General features: G+C 46.6%; 1 protein-coding gene across 10 annotated transcripts in view; it reads right to left on the reverse strand.

The window, feature by feature from the left end:
- The window catches only part of RAI2 (retinoic acid induced 2), a 62,501-nt gene extending 49,572 nt beyond the window's left edge, over nucleotides 1-12,929 (reverse strand). For 6 of the 10 annotated variants that reach the window (XM_025372479.1, XM_025372470.1, XM_025372475.1 and 3 more), the window contains exon 1: nucleotides 12,682-12,929. The gene's annotated coding sequence lies outside the window, so the exon portion shown is untranslated. Of the gene's footprint in view, nucleotides 1-11,459; nucleotides 11,607-12,095; nucleotides 12,438-12,681 lie in introns of those variants that run through there. The other 4 variants (XM_025372472.1, XM_025372471.1, XM_025372477.1 and 1 more) reach the window with 4 other exon arrangements.
- Between the last annotated feature and the right edge of the window lie 6,055 nt (nucleotides 12,930-18,984).

Raw genomic sequence — 18,984 nt, forward strand, 5'->3', positions numbered from 1 at the left:
CCCACCCAACCAAACAAACAAAAACATTCTCAGCACTGCTGAAATGGAGATCAAGTGTTAAGGTGGCTGACATCAGTCTCCTTCAAGGGACCTTTGCAGACCTTCCCTGGCCTCCTAGCCACTCACACCTCCTTGCCTCCACCCCTGCCCCAGGGAGGCTGGCTTTTGCCCTCCAAAATGGACAAAGACTTCAATTAGGGTGAAGAAATAAGTGTGGGGACACAGAGGAGTGGGAGAAAACCTGGCTTCATTATCTGTCTGTCTCACTCTTTCCTAGTCAACTTTTCTGCCCTATTTAATTACAGAGAACAGCAAATTGGACAGCAAATGGGCCCCTCTGTCTGGGCTTGCCCTAGATTGCTAGGGTGGTCAGGCAGTTCCTAGAGCCCATGCTTCTTCCTTCACCCGCAACTGGCTCTCCACCCTCTTCCTCCCGAAGGATCCCAAATTAAAATGAATGCATTCAAGAACAACTGCCAAGGAAGTGACCAAATCTAACAGTTGCCCAAATAAAGTTTGGATGACGAGGAGAGGGTAAGCTCTTCAGGACAGCAGTGGGAAGGAAGCTTCTCCCTCCTGACTTGAGCCAGCGACCACTGCTCCCTGAGGTACAGAGGCAATTCTAATGCACACTTGCCCTTGAGAACTGGCTACAGGCCTCTGAGAAAAAGCAGAGCTGTGTTTTGTCTAGAGGGAGGAAGAGAGATATAAAGTCTGCAGAGAGCAGAGAGACGGAATGGTGCGGGGAAACATACATATTCTAGAGCTGCTACCAAAGTGTACATTCAGTAAAATCCACTTCCTCGGCCACACCAGCCACATTTCTAGTTCTCCTACAGTTACTTGTAGCTATTGGCTACCATATTGGACTGTGCACATTTCCATCACTGCAGAAAGTTCTACTGAACCAGGCTGTAAAGAATCCCAGTTCCACCTCCTGTAAGTGGTGTGACCTTGTGTAAGTTACTAAACTTATCCAAGCCTCTGATTCCTTCTCTGTGAAATAGAGTTCATAATATGTATACCTACCTCATATGGTTGTTATGGAGCTGGAAATAAAACAATATATGTAAATCACCTGGTACCACTGTCAAGCCTATAGCAGGAGCTTGATAAATGATAGGTAATATCATTGCTTTCATGATTTCATGAGCAGTCATTGAAGGATGTTTCCTAACAGAATGGACATTCTGCATTGGCTAGGATGGACCCGTTCCACTATGTTTGAATTGTACATTTCAAAGCTCGGTTAAGTGGCTCAGTTCTCAACAGGATAAGCTAGTAGTGTAATTCTGAAGCAATACTCACTTGCTGGCAGGCCAGAAAGGTGGTATCCTAACCCAGAGTGGTAAGAGACTTGTAGTAAGGCTGCAATTCTTGAAACCAGAAAGCCTCATTTTGTGAAAGGCTTTCTTTTCTTATCTTTTTTTCTTTTCTTCTCTCTTTTACTCTCTCACATTAAACTCAAGTCTTCCATTTTGTTCATCTAGAAAGATGCTCAAGATACCCGATAACCTTTTTGGAAATCTCCCCCCATATAAGAAAACAAACAAAACCCAGCACAGAGAAGCTGTACAACCTGCAGACACCCTCCCATGATGCCTTACTGAACACCAGTCTAAGCTCTAGGAGGGGAGAAATGGGCTGGGAAAGTAGAGAAGGCTTCATATGTGGAGTTTTATTCAACCTTATTAGGAAATAGGGGGTCACAGAATGTTCTTGAGCTAGGGTGACAGGACTAGAGAGGTGCTTTAGCAGGAGGAAGCTGATGCAGGCCTGTAGAACACCAGCTGGGGGGAGCAATGCAACAAATCATGCAGAGCAGTGAGGAGAACAGGGCCACACCGGGGAGCCTTTTGAGGCCTGTGCTCATGACAGCAGTGGGCATGGCTGAGGAGAGGGTGAAGGGGGTCAAGCCCACGAGAACCGGCAATGGCATTGACATTGGGAGTCAGGGATAAAGGTCCCAGGGTCTCAGCATTGAGGCTGCACGCTTGTGTATTCATGTTCAAGAGGCCAGTTTTACCCCCTCAAACTCCTCCAAAGAAGCAATTCTATTCTTCACGTGGGCTTAGGACAAAGCCAGCTCTCTATGAGTGAGGAGTCACAAGAGCTGAGTAAAGGGACGCAGGGAAGCAGCCCCAGGATCCTTCCACAGGTTGTTGTTTCTGGCTTAGGAATCATAACAAAGCCTCCCCTTCCAGGTCTACTTGGGCCTCCTGGGTGAATCTCAGACTTCTGAATGTTATGGATGAGTAACATTTTTAAAATGAAGGACCCAATATAAGTTGGACAACTTCTGACTTTGTCAAATAAAGATGTCAAAATACAAATGTCATCCACTATCTCTTGATAAGTCGTAAAAGAAAGTTTCACATCAAGGACAATAGGAAAGATCATTTGGGAATATAGGGCAGTTTTGTAAAGTGGAAAAGGTTTAGCTTTAAACAAAACAAATTCATGGCATTTTCACTTTTCTTCCACTTCACTGTGTAGGTGCAGAAATCCTGTCTAATACAGGCAGTGGTCTGCAAACCTTGTCTGTGGGGACCACTGGCTTATGTGACATTCTAAGATGTTTCCCCTTGCAGTTTTGGCTGTAAGCTTCAGCCCTGATGACCTCAAATCCAGCTGCCCAGCCTCTATGAACACAAACAAAGTTTGGGGTTTCTGGTGTGGCTGTGTCCAACATGGAAGGCCAGGGCAGAATTGGCCTTTTCTAACCTTCTTAAAATGCCAGTGATAGGTGAAAAAGGATCTTAGAACACATGGCCCCATATTGATATTTTCACATTCAATAATTTCATATTTAGTCTAGAGGGTTAGTGATTCTTTTTTTCATAAAAGAAAATTGCATCCAGAGCTAATTGCTCAATCTAAAATGGATCTGGACATTGTTTAGATGTTGGAAAGGAAATGGTAACACTGTAGAGCTTTAGCAAAGAGGGGAGCATTATTTTAGAACAAAATTTAAATGGAAAGTAATAGGAAATGTAACTCTGTATGGTTTTCAAAGCTTTGATGTGTATAGTCGAAAGAGTATCCCTATTTTGTGCTTTCCTTGACATTTTTCTTGTTTATAAAATGCAAAAGGAAATTCATCAGCACAGGCTCAATCCATTCCCATCCATTGATTGCTAGCCAATCAATGGCCATTGTAATCTGAAAAAAAGTAACACTGGTTTCTATGACCCTTTCCAAGCGCAGCAGTGTTCAGCTAAGCTTAATAAAGAGAAAAACAGCAAGGACCATCTGGAAAACACTCTTCCGGAGTCTCGAAAGATAGTGGCAGCCTCTGCCCAACCTGCTATAAATAAGTGTCTCAGAAACAAAACAAAACAAAACAAAACAAAAACACCCGATTTTCAAATCTGTTTCTACTTAATACAGCTGCAATAGGGTTTATTTAGCTTTTCCCTATAGAAGGAAGACTGTTTGCATTTTTATGACAAGGTCCTAAATGTTTTTCACAGCCATTTCCATTGCCATTATTTTGAGGAACAACATACACTTGGACCTGTCTGTTTGCTTCTGCAGCACACAGTGGTGGCCCCAGTGGCCTCTGCACCGCGAAACTGGCCTCCAACGCCCAGATTTATGATCCTGTTTCCTCTCCCAGTGTTGCGACCATCACCCGAATCCTGGCCTGTGAGGGACTGGCAACTTAGAATGACCAAGTGTCACGTGCTGCAAATCAATTATTTATCCGCCTGAGCCCAGCACACTGTGGATCCCTGCCAGCTCGCTGCCTTTCTCTTCATGGTGACAAGGAAGACTTTAACTACTCTTCAAGAAATGCTGGAACTCACCAATGAAGAAATGGTGCTGGCTTGCCAAATCCCTCAATGCTCACCTTTCCATCTTTCCTCACTGGCTAGCATACAAGGGAATCCTACGCATGACATTCTTTGGAAAAGGTCAGCCTACCTTGGATGGCTGCAAAATGAAGTGGCCTATGTTGACTTCTGCACTGAGCAACTGCCCGTATCCTTCACCAGCATCCCCTGCTGCCATATCACTCCCAGAGGCTGGCAGGGGAGGGCTGACTGGGGAACACTTTCCCTGTATAATGAGTGATTCACTTCTCTGCCCTCTCCCTACACCCCCCCAAACACCCATTCCATTTCCACGTATGGGCAGGGCATGGTTTGCCCCCATGACAACTTCCCTGTGTAAGGCATGACCCTCCTTTCTAGCCTTTCAAGGGACTACCAGAAAGAATATTATTGGCTGAGGGCTTGTCCTGGTGGCAACATTTCATCTGCTGTTGCTGCCTGTAGGCATTACCAGGTGCTAGCTGCCTGAAGGAGGGTTGCTTCAAGGAAACAAATGTGTGTAAAAGGAAACAAAATTGCCAGGGGTGATGGGGGCCACCTGAATTTCAACTTCCAATCATTACAAAAAATGATCCATCTACCAAGAAAGTACTGTTGACTTTCTTTCTGAATAGTACTGGAAAACATGGAATTTAGTGGTGGGTAAAGGGCTGCTACAATCTGAAATGAGTCCATTACAATATTACCAGCAGAGCTCTCACAAGTACACTAAAGGGCTAAATTAATTGGCTCAGGCTTAAGATGCTACCAGAGAAATGACAGTGGGGAGGGGCTGGGGGCGGGGGAAGATGTCTGCTGGCTTTGAAGTCATGCCTGGAATCAGGTGCATATGAAAAAGAAATTAGGGAGGAATAAACCTGTTCTCTTTATGAAAAACCAGAGAAGCCACTAGTTCTTACAACGTGCCCCCCAATTACCTATGACTTACAAAATTGCCTGCCTTGAAAAAGTCTCCATGCTTATACAGTCTTATAGACCCTTCCACCAACCTTAGAATTAAATCACGCACATGATCCACTTCCAACTGTTAATTAATCATGCCCATGAATTGCATATATAAAAGTCAGAGGGGGGAAATTGTGTCTTTTATTATTTCAAATGGAATTTTCCAGAAAAACACAAAGTACTTATTAAATTTTGGTCTAGACGAGTGGTCCTCAACAGGGCTAATTTTGTCCCAGAGGGGACATTTGGCAAGGTCTGGGGTAGGGGGATGTGGTGCTAATGGTGTCTAGTGGGTGGAGGCCAGGGATGCTGCTAAACATCTTAAGGTGCATGGGACAGTCCCCTGCAACAAGCAATTCTCTGGTCTAAAATGTCAACAGGACCAAGGTGAGGAAACCATGCTCCAGATAAAGCCAAATATGCTTGGCCTTTAACATTCATATTTTTTTTAAAAAAGGGAAAGGATCCCATTTTTTTTGAAATCTAAGGAAGGTTTACATATATGTTGACTAACATATTTACTCCTTTTCCATATAAATGAAATACGTTCTCCATCTGAATCTAGGAACATTAATGAAATACTGTGATGATGGTGGGGGTAGGTATGGGATATTTTAAATGCCTATTTCATCAGTCTAAATGGGTGGAAATTAATATCTCATAAAATGAAATGATTATCTAGTTACGTTCCATACAAAATCAAAATCAATACACTGTATCTTACTTAACCTGCAATTAGAGTTTTTAAAAAACTAAAACAAGGAAATGCTATTCTTTCCCATTTTTTGCTAGCTGGGCACACATTTCTGAGCATGAGGCATTAAAAAACAAATAGGCAGACAAAAACGTTTTTTTAAAAAAACATATTTTTCTAGAGCACAAAAAGCTTCCTGAATCTTTCCTTGTATTTACTATAGATTCAATCATTCTTTAGTGAGCAAAACATGCAGCCCATTCTCTTGGTTATGCTTGCCTGGTTTTCCAAATGCCCTCAAAACTAGGATGATGAATCACATACTTTGGCCCCATTGTGCCAATTAATAGTAAGCAAAAGAATTCCACACAGCCAAGATAGGACTTTCTGCCTGGTTGTGTGTATGGGGGTGGGGAGGGATTCCTCAGCCAATTGCTTTCAGAGAATCTTAAGAACAGGTGTTTCAGTTCCCTAAAATTCCTTTCATCCTAGAACATTCTATGTGGTTCTGCATTGCCCCCACGTTGGGGATGGGCTTTGATCTGGAAAAACCTATGTTCCTACAGTCAGCCTGGAGCTTCCAGCCTTAAAGCACGAAGGAAAGAATGGCTGACAGCTACACCATTTCAACCCTTCCAGGCCTCCGTTTCTTTTTCTGAATTACAAGGGAAAAGTGGCCATATACACAAAGGCAAAAATAACAACAATAATAAAAACGCCCAAACACACCCAGTCTTGGCTGCCAGCATGGCCCGATTCTGCTGCTGAAAAAGAACAGTTGCTACAGTGCAGCTGGAGGAGCTTTTCCAGGGAACTGGTAATACCCTGGCTGTTAATGAATTATTTTTCGCCAGAATGTTGGATTCTTCCTGTGCGCCAGTAAACAGTCTGCTTCTGCCATGTGAAACAAAACCAACTCCTTCTGAGGAGCCCAAGGAGGTCAGCCAAGGGTCCCCTGTGAGGGCAGCCCCCTCAGGAGCCAGAGCCACAGGCGCCTGACCTGTAAATCACTGCAGTCCCCAGTTCATTATCCCATCCTTTTCCATCTATTCATGCCATGCCCAGTGCCCAGGGAAGGACCCAGGAATGATGTGATGTGATGATACCACAGTGCCAGCCAAAATCCTTCTTCTGCCTTCCTGAACTCTCCTTTAGCCAGTTTTCTTCATCTGCAGTGCTATGGTTGTGTGAAATTGACCTTCCTTGCATTTATTCTGTCTCCCTCGCAGAAATTTTATTTATGTCCTTGCTCTTGTTCTCATCAAGCTGTCAGGAAGTGACAGTGTGCATCCTCTTTTTTATTTTCTCTCCTTTAAGGCTGGCCCCGGCCCCAAATAACTCACTCTCAGCATGAGGGTGTCTACTGGTGACATTACTCTCCAAGCACAAATCCCTGCAACAGATAGTACTTCAAGCTCCTAGTAGAGCAGGTGTCAAGGAATTCTCTGATGGACGAGGACACTGGTCTGAAGTGGGTGGGGTCGAGGAAAGGAAAGGAGTCATTTCATTCAAGCCAGTCCTGCCTGTGCTCCTTCTGCCTTGCTCATTCTATTGGGTTTCTGGGTCCCACATTCCTCATAGAGCATGAGACTGAGCCAACATGCTCATGGGTAGGTTCCATGGGGAACCCCCATCATGGCACCTGAGCTACTGAAAATCAAAATCGCTTGATGCCAGACTGCTGTGGCTACTGACTCAGCCCCCTGCCTCCCACCTGCCATCGAGATGGAGAGCGTGTGTGTCCCCAGAACATCTGGAGGCTGAAGTCACGAGGTAGGTTAGTTTGCTCCAGAGCAGCTCTGTCTAATAGAAATGTTTACGTAATTTAAAATTTTTTGTAGGCACATTTAAAAAAATTTAAAAAGCCAGTAATTTTAATACTCTATCATATTTAACTAATATATTCAAAATATTATCATTTCACCATGTAATCAATGCAAAGATTATTAATGAGCTATTTTGTATTTTTTTATTAAGTCATAGAAATCCCATGCATCTGTTATATTTAATGCACATCCTAATTTGGACCAACCACTTTTCAAGCACTCCATGGCTGCATGTGGCTAGTGGCTAGTGTGTGGGACAGTGCAGACATGCAACATTTCCATCATCATAGAAAGTTTTATTAGACAGTGCTGTGCCGAAAGACAAAAAAGTTGTGGGAAGAGGAATGACAGGTGTGAGCAGAGTGTGCCCCAAAGTTCTCTAAAATTACTGAGTTGTTGGAGCTAATTACAGCAGAAATTGGAATTACAAGGATTGGGATGTTCAAGGAGCCCAGCCCTATGTCTAAGTAGAAATTAAAATGGGCTTTTTATGAAAGGCCCTGGGACCATGCATAGTCTGAATGTGTGTGTCCCCTCCAAATTCCTATGTTGAAATCCTAATCCCCAACGTGATAGTATTAAGAGGTGAGGCATTTATTTGGTGATTAGATCGTGAAAGTGGAGCCTTCATGAATGGGATGAGTGCCCTTGTAAAAGAAGCCCCAGAGAACTCACTTGCCCCTTCCACCATGTGAGGGCACAGCAAGAAGATACCGATACCATCTCTGAACCAGAGAAAAAAAGCCCTCATCAGACACTGAATCTGCCGAAATCTTGATCTTTGACTTCCCATCCTCCAGAACGGTGAGAAATATGTTTCTATCATTTATAAGTCACCCAGCCTATTTTGTTATAGCAGCCCAGATGGACGAAGGCAGACCATGCTCATGTTTTGGGGAGCTGCCCCACAGCAGCGGGAAGGCCAGCAAGTATGATCATGGCTCAAGACATCTGCTGGCTAAGCCGCCTCCATCTTAGCTGTTCTGGTCTGTTCAGGGCAGACGCTGGGAGAGAAGAACACCAAAATCATGTACTTCTTCCAATAACAATTCTGGGTTTGAATCTAATTTGGTGAAGCAGATACAGAAACGTGATCAAATTATGTGCGCCTGTGTCTGTGTGTGCATGTGTGTTCGTGTGTGTGTTCTTGGTAGGAGAGAGGAGGGTCATGTGTGAACTCCAGAAGTACTAACCTGGCCACCAAAATCAGCTTCTCACCAGCTGCCATCAGAGGACAGGGAAGTGGCAGACTCAAGAGGCTCATCAAACATTGTGAGCCAGGAGGAAAGGCCTTGAGTCTGGAAAGAATGAGATGATGGGCACCCAGGCAGACGATCAGGTGGGAGGGAGAAGTGGTAATCAGAGGCATTCTCCAAAGACAAGAGCTGCCAACTCTACGGCAAGGATGTCACCCTGATCCCCAAATCAAGCTTAATTCAGAATCCTACGCAGGCATTTGTGTGAGGGAAGAGTGCAATTAGCCATCTTTCCCCCTCATTCTCTGAGGTCTCCCTCATATTCTGATCAGGGAGGCAGCATTCATGTGCACCTCATACATAGATTCAAAGCCCAGTTCCCTGGGTGGCACCAGAATTTCTAGGAGGTTACAGACTACCACCTGGTTGGAAGGGGGCTATGGGGGCTTGTTAATGATACATTTGCATAGCAAGTCCCCTCCTCATTTTCCTATACAGTGTTTGTTTATTTGAGACAGTTAGTAGTCAAAAATACCTCACCCACCCTTTGGTCCCATCATGGACTTTGAATTAGTTGCTTAACCTTTCTGAGCCTCAGTTTCCTCACCTACAAGATGGGAATAATCTTGCCGATCTCCCATGGATTTTGTAAAGATTAAACTGGGGCTTATCAGCACGGAGCTACCAAGGGCTAAAATTGAAGTTCCTCATACACCAGGAACTTCAGATTCCCAACCAAACATACAAATCTCTGGATCTCTCCTTGCTGGGTCTCCCTTAACAATGATTTACAGCCCCCTCCCCACTGTCGTTCACTCCATCAGTGCCATCATTTAGTCACTCAACTCTCATTTATTAAGCAACAGTTGGGTGGTAGGGACTCCAAGATGAAAAGGCACAGTCTGTCCATCTGACATGTCCATCTGACATTTCAGATCTATCTACTTGGCACATAAGTATGCACTGTGGGTGACTGGGCTGCCCACTGGTGGGCTTCCACCTTCCCCCCAACCCCCACCAATTGGGTACCAGATTTTGCCAAGGTGGAGGGGCCGAAAGATCCAGTAGGAAGAGATCCAGAGATTTGTATGTTTGGTTACGGGCCTGAAGTTCCTGGTGTCATACTCCAGTTTTAATCCTTCGTGGTCCCATGTTGACAAGTCCCACTTTAATCTTTACAACGTCCATGTGAGATGGGAAAGATTATTCCCATCTCGTAGGTAAGGAAACTGAGGCTCAGACAGGTTAAGAGAAATAAATAAGAGACCTGGAGCAGGGGAAGAGGGACATGTTGCCCTCTTAAATCATAACCACCAAAGTCTGAAATCAGATACACAACTGGAAATTCATCTGAGCCTCAGATTCCTTATCTGTAAAATAATTTTTCCATCACAGGGTGGCTGAGAAGGTTTACCACATGTGAAGTGCCTGGCAGACAGAGGCCAACAATACATGTTAGTTCCCTTCCCAATTTATTTCCCTCCACTACCATTCTCTCCAAAATTCTAAGCTTAGGGGAGAAGCCAGAGAACAGACATTTCCTATTTTCTTATCATAACTTTGGATCACACTGTGCAGGGCTTTCTGCACATCCAGAATATCTCCATTCTGGGTCAATGGATTTGGTAGGCCAGTCCTATCCTCAGCTTCCGGGTCATTACAGCTAGAGCACTCCCAGCAACAGCTCCTCACACACCTTCCAGTCTTTGATTTTTCTTTCTTGTAATTCAGATGGTCCTGTCTCAGGGACTCTGTATTCTGGATACAAGATTCTGAAATGTATCTTACAGTTCTTCCCCAACTGCCCACCAAACCGAGTTCTCACCCCAGCGACCGGCATCACCTGGAAAACTGTCTTTTCATTTGTTCCTCAGATGAACAGGTTTTCCTGGGCAAAACATCACCAATGGAGGTCTTACCATTTTTTCATCATAAAGGAACCCCCTTGGGTAGTTGAATGGTCCCCTGGGCTGGTGCCAAAGTAGTCACTATCCCCAAGTTCTAGTCTGACTTGGTTCACAGTGCCTGGGCTGCCCTGGGGATGCCTCTAGTGGGCATCTGTCAGGATGAGAAGCGAGTGTCCCTTTGAAGGAGACTGTGTGTATGTGGGGGTGTGGGGGCAGGTGGCTTCTCTGGGCTTGTAAGAGGCAGAGAAACTGGGATGCCACCAAGCTTACGATTCTCTGCCTTCCAGCCCACCCCTGGCTTCTCATGTTCCCATTTGAGAAGAAAACTAGCCTCCATACTGTCCCTTTCCATATTGTCCCCCTCCCACCTTGCCACCCCTCTACTGTAACAAAGGCATGTCCACACCACATTTTCAAAGTTATCACAAGTCTCTCGGTCTACCAACAACTAATTCTGATGACTCCAAAGGAGCAAGAGAGACATAAGGGAGACATCTAGAAAACGGTGGGAAAGATTCCCTGGGAAAAGCACAGAAAAGCTTGCCTGATGCATGTGAGGCTAAGAATTGTTTTCTCCCTACTGGCTGCTTTTCTCTCTGTTCTAAAGAGAAGCTTCCAAGAATCAGCTAAATAAAGGGATCACACCAGAGGATGCGAGATAATGCTAAACCAACAAAAACAAAGACCCAAATGAAACAGAGAGAGCCATGAGAATACGCGGTTATCAAAACTTTGTTTGGCCATATCTATTTATCATCGCTGCACACCCGGGCTCTGCGGAATATCATTCTGTTGATGTCACTTATCCTCAGCAAAATATTTACACATCCTTAAAAACGCCAGATGAGGGGGGCCGGGCCACGCACTGCCGAAAGCCGCCCCTCAAACCCCATCGCTGGGTTCTGAACAGCCCAGGACGTAAGGGCACGACGGTGGGTGGCACCAGCGGGCACAGGTGAGAGCTACCAACAGTTCCGGGAACACGGTCACCCAGACGCTGCGCCGTGCCCTGCCCACCTTTCCTCTACCTGACTCTGCAAGCAGCAGCCACATACCCGATATGGTGTCGGCGCCTCCTTGTCCTCCTCTCCTGCCTTTTTCATTGATTAAGTTATCAAACCATTGTTAAAGCTGGGTTGCTTTTTCCTTGGAAAACTGGGCTAAATTCATTAAGCTTCCCTCTGCCACAAAAGGAATATTCATAAAAGTTTGGCAGGCAGAAAGGGAGACTGAGTGAGTGCCATGGTGTGGGTAACAATCCGCTCCTCCAAAGCCACCTTTTTCTTCCGTGCCCCATCCCTCTCTCCATCCATCCGTCGTGCCCCAAACCTACTCCAGGGACTTCTGATAGGGAAACACAAAGCAGCAGCTGTTTGGCAACATTTCTGCCCCTCGCCAGCAACTGTGGTGGGATGCCATTTCCCCACCCAGGCGGAGCTTATCCTGAACAATAGTTGGGCTTTAAATGGCAAACAAGCAAACACACAGAGCATAACCCCAACCTCGAAAAAGCCACAGCGGAGAGAAGCAATAACTCCCTCCGCAGCAAAAGGCGCCACTGAAACGCACGCAAAAATGCAGCGAGAACGTTACTCAGTGCCTAACATGGCAGAAAGCCCGAGTTGGTGCGGCCACCCCGGGACTGGGCACTGGGGGGCACCGGGGCTCCTGGGGCGCCGACGCACACTCACCCGGCTCCGGGGGGATGCGGGGCTGGCCGCGCGTCACAAAGAGGAGCCCGGCGCAATCTGGCAAAACCCAACTTTCCACCAGGCTCGCCAGGGCCGCCAGATACGTCAACAGAATCCATCTTTCGAAGGGCCTGGAAGGCGCCGGGTTTTCTGGGCCGGGGCAGAACGGCAGATCCGGAGACTGCCCGGTGCGGTGCCCGGGCGCAGAGTCCGCCGTGCACCACCCTCTGCGCCCGGTGCCAGCGCGGGCGGCTGCCCGAAACCCACTTCGGGGCCCCCGCCCCGCCGGTCGGCGCCGCCTCCCCGGCAGTCCCCGGCCCCTCCGGCCAGTGCGCGGCGCCGGGGACAGGAGCGGGGCCCCGGCGCGCCACACGGGCGGCGGCTTCGGCCCGCGTCCCCGCCCCAGCCTGGCCCTCCCCGCCGGCCCCGGCCTCCGGGCGCCGTCCTGCCCCCGGGAGCAGGCCCCTCCCCGGGCGCCGGGCCCCGCCAGGCGCGCCCAGCCCGGCGCGCCCCCTGCGTCCCAGTGGCAGCTCCGCGGGGAGGGCGGGGGTGACCCCGGCCCGCACGGGGGCGCCGCGGCCGCTACCTCGCAAACGCGGCCGCCGCCTCCAGGAAGCCGCGGGGTGGTCGCGGGTGCGGGAACTCTCCGGTCTGGCCTCGCCGCCGGCCGCCTGAAGGGGGTGCGCCGCGGTGGGAGCCGCCGTCACCGCTGTCACCGAGCCGCTGTCGCCGCCGCCGCTGCTGGTTGTGCGTGAGCGTGTGTACGCCTGTGTCCAGGCGAGTGTGTGTCTGCGTGCGGCGCCCGGCCTTTACTATATACACCAAGGGGTGGGAGGAGGCGGGGAAGGGGAGGGCTTGGGGGAGGCGGCGGAGGAGGGGGAGCAGCAGGGGGGCTAAAGGGTACCCGAGGAGGCGGCGGCGGAGGAGGGACAGGTGATCTCGCCCACGGGGAGGGCGTGGCCGTGGGCGGCGCGGGGTGCCAGGAGGAAGGGGTGTCCGGGGCGGGGAGGGGGACCTTGGGGGGAACGCCGGGGGAGGGCCTGAGGAGCTGGGACCCTACTGCCTCCCGGGGGGCTGGGGACCATTCCAGACCCCAGGATGGAGAAGAGCGAAGAACAGAGCCCAGGAGGGAGGAAGTGGCTGGCTGATGGAAGCGGGGGAGGTGGGAAGGGCCCAGCGATCACCCGAAAATGCCAATTGTGATACCGGTGAAAGATGCTTCTCACAAGGTGGGAGATTAGGAAAGATCAAATTAGTCCACCTACATAATGTAATTTCCATCCAAGAGGTGATTCGTGTATAAATCTAACCTTTATTAAGCGCCTAGTGTTTGCCAGATACTGGGCTAAGAACTGGAGTTACAGGGACGGTGACTGTATGATTGCTGACCAGTAAATAAGTAGTAGGTGTCAGTTGTACTATTGATCATTTTAAAATTGAAAACAATAAATCCTTAGAATTCTTGAGACAGCCAAGGAAGCAACCAAATTAGTTTAATGATTCTCCAAAGATGTAAAGATTTTTTCTATTAATCAAAACAGGATGAAGATATTTGAGAGAGAATAGCAGAGCAGAAATTATTTAACCGGAGCACAGAACAAAATGAATCTAGCTGTTCTTGGCAGTCTCGAGCCCCCTGAAGTTCCAATACTGTGTGTATTAACCATGACTTTCCTCTTATCAAATCTGAGTTTTATAACACAGTTTTTAATTAGTATGGGAGCCTGAACTTGTGTTTGAAAGGCTCTATTCTAACCACGTTGTGTTGCAAGCATAAGGTGGTAGTAACTGAGGCTGAATGATGACTGTGTTGAGCACTTTTGCCTTTGTGGACTCCTTCCTCCATAGAAAGATATTACAAATTACATTTTACAATTGCATTGGTGTAAAGATGAATATAATAGTATTATATATTAAAACAGTTTCTTCAACCTAAAAAACATTTTTTCTTCTGATTTTAAAAGAAATTAAAAGATTGATGTGGGTGCCTAAAAGTACCATGAGCCCCAGGCACTGTGTCTACTGTGCTTAAGGGAGAAGTCAGCCCTGGTAGTACCATTCCTTGATACTGAATTTCCTCTTTTGAAAAATAAGAGTTAAATTAAGAAGTACCCAGACCATACAGGGGTGGAAAGACACACAGTGCAAGTTTAAGAATTGATAATAATGAATATCAACAGAAAGTGTCAGTTTCTACTTGTTTCAGTCAGGTTTTGGGGAGTTTAAAATCAGCCCCAACTAATTAATGATACCTGTGGAAATATTTGTCTATGAATGTGTCTTCAATCATTTCAGTAACCAAAGACTTCCTCTATAGATCTCATAACTGTCCTAAGTTCTTGGATAAGGTATGTGAGGTCTCGGTTGCCAAGACCTAGTCTGAATACAACTAAAGACACAGCTGGGCAATTATAATTGGGCAAGTTCATGGATGAAAGATCCATAAAGGTTTTGTGTGTGTTGAGGGGGTATGTGTGTAGAAGGTAGGGACTGATATCCTGGAAGGCAATTACTAGCCTATTTCTTTTGTTGGCCTCATCGCAATCCTGGGTTAATGTTTGATCCTCACTGGCAGTTGTGATTCATATTTGCTGCCCTTTGAGGTGCTTGTGTTTTCAGGAAAGATTATATTGATTCAGATTAATGCAGAAGAAATAGGCATCATGGCCCCCATTCCCAAAGAAATGTACAGTGGCACCCTTCTGCCTTTTCATCCTGGCTGCCCTTGCAAAGAGAAGAAAAAAAGGTTCATAAAGGGTAGGTCTGGATTTGTGTGTGCTTGTGGGGCGGTGCTTTGGGACAGAAATAGGACATTAATGTGGAATAATTTTGTTCATACAGTTAAAAGGGTGCCTAAGAAAATGGAGGGAAGAAGGAACATGCCAAAACAGCAGGAAAGAACAACCTCAAAATCTTCCAGGATGGGTCAGGGTGATTTTTGAGATCTGTAATTGTAATATTTGGTGATTTTAAATAAGTACCCAATAAATTTCCTATCCCAGATCTTATTCTTTTTATCCATATCCTGCTTCTCTAATACAGCATCTCCTTATAATCGAGTTTTCACATACTTGCCAGATGGGCGATTCATTTGTTTATCCAATAAACATCTATTAAGCACCTACTAGCTGCCCAGTCACTGAGCTAAGGATGCGGGTTAGAGATATGGTGAATATGTGGTTTCTGACCGCAGTATGCTCACAGATTAATAAGAACTGTTAATAATACAATGTGACATTATGTGGTACATGGTGAGTTATAAAATAGGCTGGGTGAACACCCAAGGAGTAGGCCTATTCCTGCATTGGGAAGGAATAGGGAATGGCATGGGGCAGGGAAGTCAGAAAAGATTGCCAGAGATGTTGACAGTTGCTGAGCACTGAGAGATAAATAGAAGTTTCCAAAGTAAACAAAAGGCATTATAAATGAAGGGAACTGAAGCTGGGACACAGAACACTATTTAGAGGCTGCAGATATTTTGTAAGTCCAGAGTAGAGGCTGTGAGGAATAGTAGAGGAGGGGGAAAAGGAAGCTACAGGTCACTTGAGGTCCCTGGTCTGTCCTGTCAAGGAGCTTTTCCTTGTATTCAGTGAGAACCATTGAAAGGCTTTAATAAGCAAGGGAGTGACAAGGAAAGATTTGGATTGAGGAGTGATCACTCTGTTGGTTGGTGTGGAGGGCTGATCAGAGGGAGGTGAGATTGGCAGCAGGGAGACCAGATAAGAGAGGCTGTTGCAATGATTGGTCGTGCCAGCAGAGATGAAGAGTAGGAACTTGAATCAAGTGGTACTTGGGATGCTGAATCGACAAGGCTTGATGATGGAGGAAACAGGAGTAAGGGTGACTGACACCTGGTTTTCTGACTTGTGTGACAGAGTGGGTGGGGGCGTGGTCACTGAGATAGAGGTCCCTAGGAAGAGAAGCAGATTTGGGGCTGGCACTGACGAGTGTCATAGGTTCCCCCAGAAGCATATCCTGAGACAAGGATTCCAGTGCAGAAAGTTGATTTGGGAAGTGAAGGAAACACTGTAGGGGAGGAGGGAAGGGAGCCAGAGGGACGGCTGTCAATGGGAGGCATGTTCTCAAGGCCAGTTACCACTGTGAGCAACAGGAGCTTAATCCCACAGGCAAACTCTTGGACAGGATACAAAGCACCCACTCCAGAGGTGAAGAAGCTAGTTAAGAGCGGTCCAAGGGGTGCCGATTTTCTGGCAATTCCAACCTGCCACCCAGCATAGGCAGAAGTTCCTTCCCAAACACAGAGAGAAGATCCTGGCAGCTGGATGTCTGTGGAGCACATTGAAGTGGTAGCCCCAAGGGATATGGGTGGTGCATCATCAGTATCTGCTCCAGGGAGTTCTGTTTAGGACATCTCGAATTGGAGGTGCCTGTTGATTAGCCACGTAGAGATATCCAGTAGGTATTTGAAAGAGCAGATCTGGAGTTCAAAATTTAAGTTGCAGACCAAGATTTTGGAGTTGTTAGGCCCCGGGTGTTGGTTGAACTGGGATTACTTAGTGAACTCTGTAGAAGACATATGTGAATTGGGCTGGTGGCTGAGCCCTTCACCCTGGGGTGCACCAACACAATCTGACCTCATCTTTATGAACATGTGGGTTTCTCAAGGGATTCCTGAAAGCCCTAAAATTGTAGATGTCAGTTTAATGCTCACCGGTGTGAATGCACCTGGGGAAATTGCCTATTGCTTTCAAGAGATTCTTAACGGGTCTATATTTTACTGAAGTGGAATAATGTATTTAAAATGGAAACTTTGTTTTACAAATGTTTTTGTGGTTAATAATATTTACTGGGTGATTGAGTGATTGAATGAGGCAGGCATTTGAAAACATAATTAAGGCAGAAGGAGGAGAAATGCTGAAGAAAATGCAAGGGATAACTGAAGCACAGAGGACTGAAATCAAACCCACGTTTGGGGAAATAGGATGGAAAGCATTCAGAGAAACAGTCCGATGAGAATGACATTTTTACCTGAGGAATGTTCAGAGCTCATGAGGTGAGGGAAAGGTTTTGACTATTTGGATGGGACAGAGACATCTAGTGCGCTCTGCATGGAGGTGGGGAGTTTCAGTATTCTTCATTTGAGGACTTCCTATGAACTGTTTTATGCACTTTGGATAAAATTAGCAAAGACTGGATCAAAGGATATGTGAGTTGGTCCTTCAGTTAGGCAATCAATAAGTATATACTGAACAGCTATTACTTTAAAGTACTAAGCCACGTGCTAGAAAGTAAAGAATAATAAAGTACCATCCCCGCACTGCATCGAAGCCCCTCATTGTCCAGTTGTAGCTCTGTCTAGTCTCACAAGCAGTGAAGCATTGCATTTCATAGAGATTTTCGAGAAATTATCACGAGTAAGAAGCAGGCTCATTATAAAGGGCTTTGCTTGTGGCTGCTGTATTCTGTATTCTCTATTTTTCTTTCCTAACAGAACACTAATATTCAGACATCCATCCCTATCCTGTGAAACCTATGTACCTTAGAATTTCATCCTATATTTAGGGTGGGTCTATTTGAGCTAAGAAAATTTGCATCCCTCCTGCTATAATTAGGACCAAATAAATGAGAGGAGAGATTTGCTGAGGATTTCCAGCTAAGTTCTGACTCTCTAGGAGAGCATCCCTCCCTCTCCCGATGGATGTGAGGCTAATGTAACTCCATTTGCAACTGGCAGCAAAAACATTATGCAGGTGACCACATAGTTGATCACCTAAACCAGGATGCTACTGAGGGTGAAAGGGGTTGCTATTAACAACTATGTCAGGGGAAGAGGCATAAACTGGGTCTTTCCAGTAAACCAGGATGGATGGTCACTGTTATGCTAGGAACCAGGCCTAGAAAGGAGCTGATGCTCAAGGCATCACAGCAAAAGTAGAGAAAGAACTTAGGGCCGTGGCTAGGTTGTGGAACTACTAGAATAAGCAGTTCTAGAACCACCCAACCATGCGCTTCTGGTTATGTAAATTATTACACTGCTTTATAGGTTAAGCTTCTTTGAGTCAGGTCTCTATCACTTGTAATTTCATTGAAAGCATCCTAAGACATACATGCAGTAACTGGGTTATCTTTGTTTTGTTTTACCTCCAATTCTGGGGGTAAAGACCATTCTTGAGTCAAGCAATCTGACAAAAACAAGTGAAAGGAAGAAGTAGGTTACGGATTGTCATGGTAAACTGACTTTAAAGTCAAATGAAAGCGATAATCTAAACTAGAAGGCGGGTGAAGGCCTTCTGTGCATGCGGCGGTTTCTGTTCTAGCCGCCCCTTCAAGGCACACTGCTGCCTCTGATGGAGGGCAAGACTCCTGTGCAAGGGGTCAGGATGGGGAACATCTATCCCCTGCTCTGTCACTGCTCTAAGTGGCTTCGAGTAAGCTGTCCTCTTCCTCTGGGACGTAGATGCCTCACACCAGTGGTTGCCATCCTTCCCCTAGCGTCTCATCTCTCTGAGTTGATGGTGCACATTGAGGGAGGCCTCGTGGCTTACACCTCCTGCAGATGCCACTTTAGTTCTCCCGGTGTGGGCAGCCTGCAGTAAGTAGTTGGTAAACTCACTGCTATCTCCCCTCCCACTTGGGCTTGCTCTCTTACTTCGAAGGAGTTGGAACAGCCACATCTCCTACAAGGATCATGACCATCAAACACATCTTCCTTTTTGGTGTGGAGGGAGGATGTGGGCAGAGTGGGGTTGGGATTGGAGTCATGAGACTGTCACTTGAGGCCACCAGGGTTTGCCCAAATCCATGGAGAGCCCTGTACAAGCCACATGAGAAGCCAGGCTGCACGAGACAGAGTAGGGTCCATGAAGGTCACCAAGGAAGGACCAGAACACAATTATAGCCCCAACAGAGAGTTGAAGTCAGGGCCATG

This window comes from Theropithecus gelada, chromosome X, assembly GCF_003255815.1.
Source record: "Theropithecus gelada isolate Dixy chromosome X, Tgel_1.0, whole genome shotgun sequence".
NCBI classification, from domain to species: domain Eukaryota; kingdom Metazoa; phylum Chordata; class Mammalia; order Primates; family Cercopithecidae; genus Theropithecus; species Theropithecus gelada.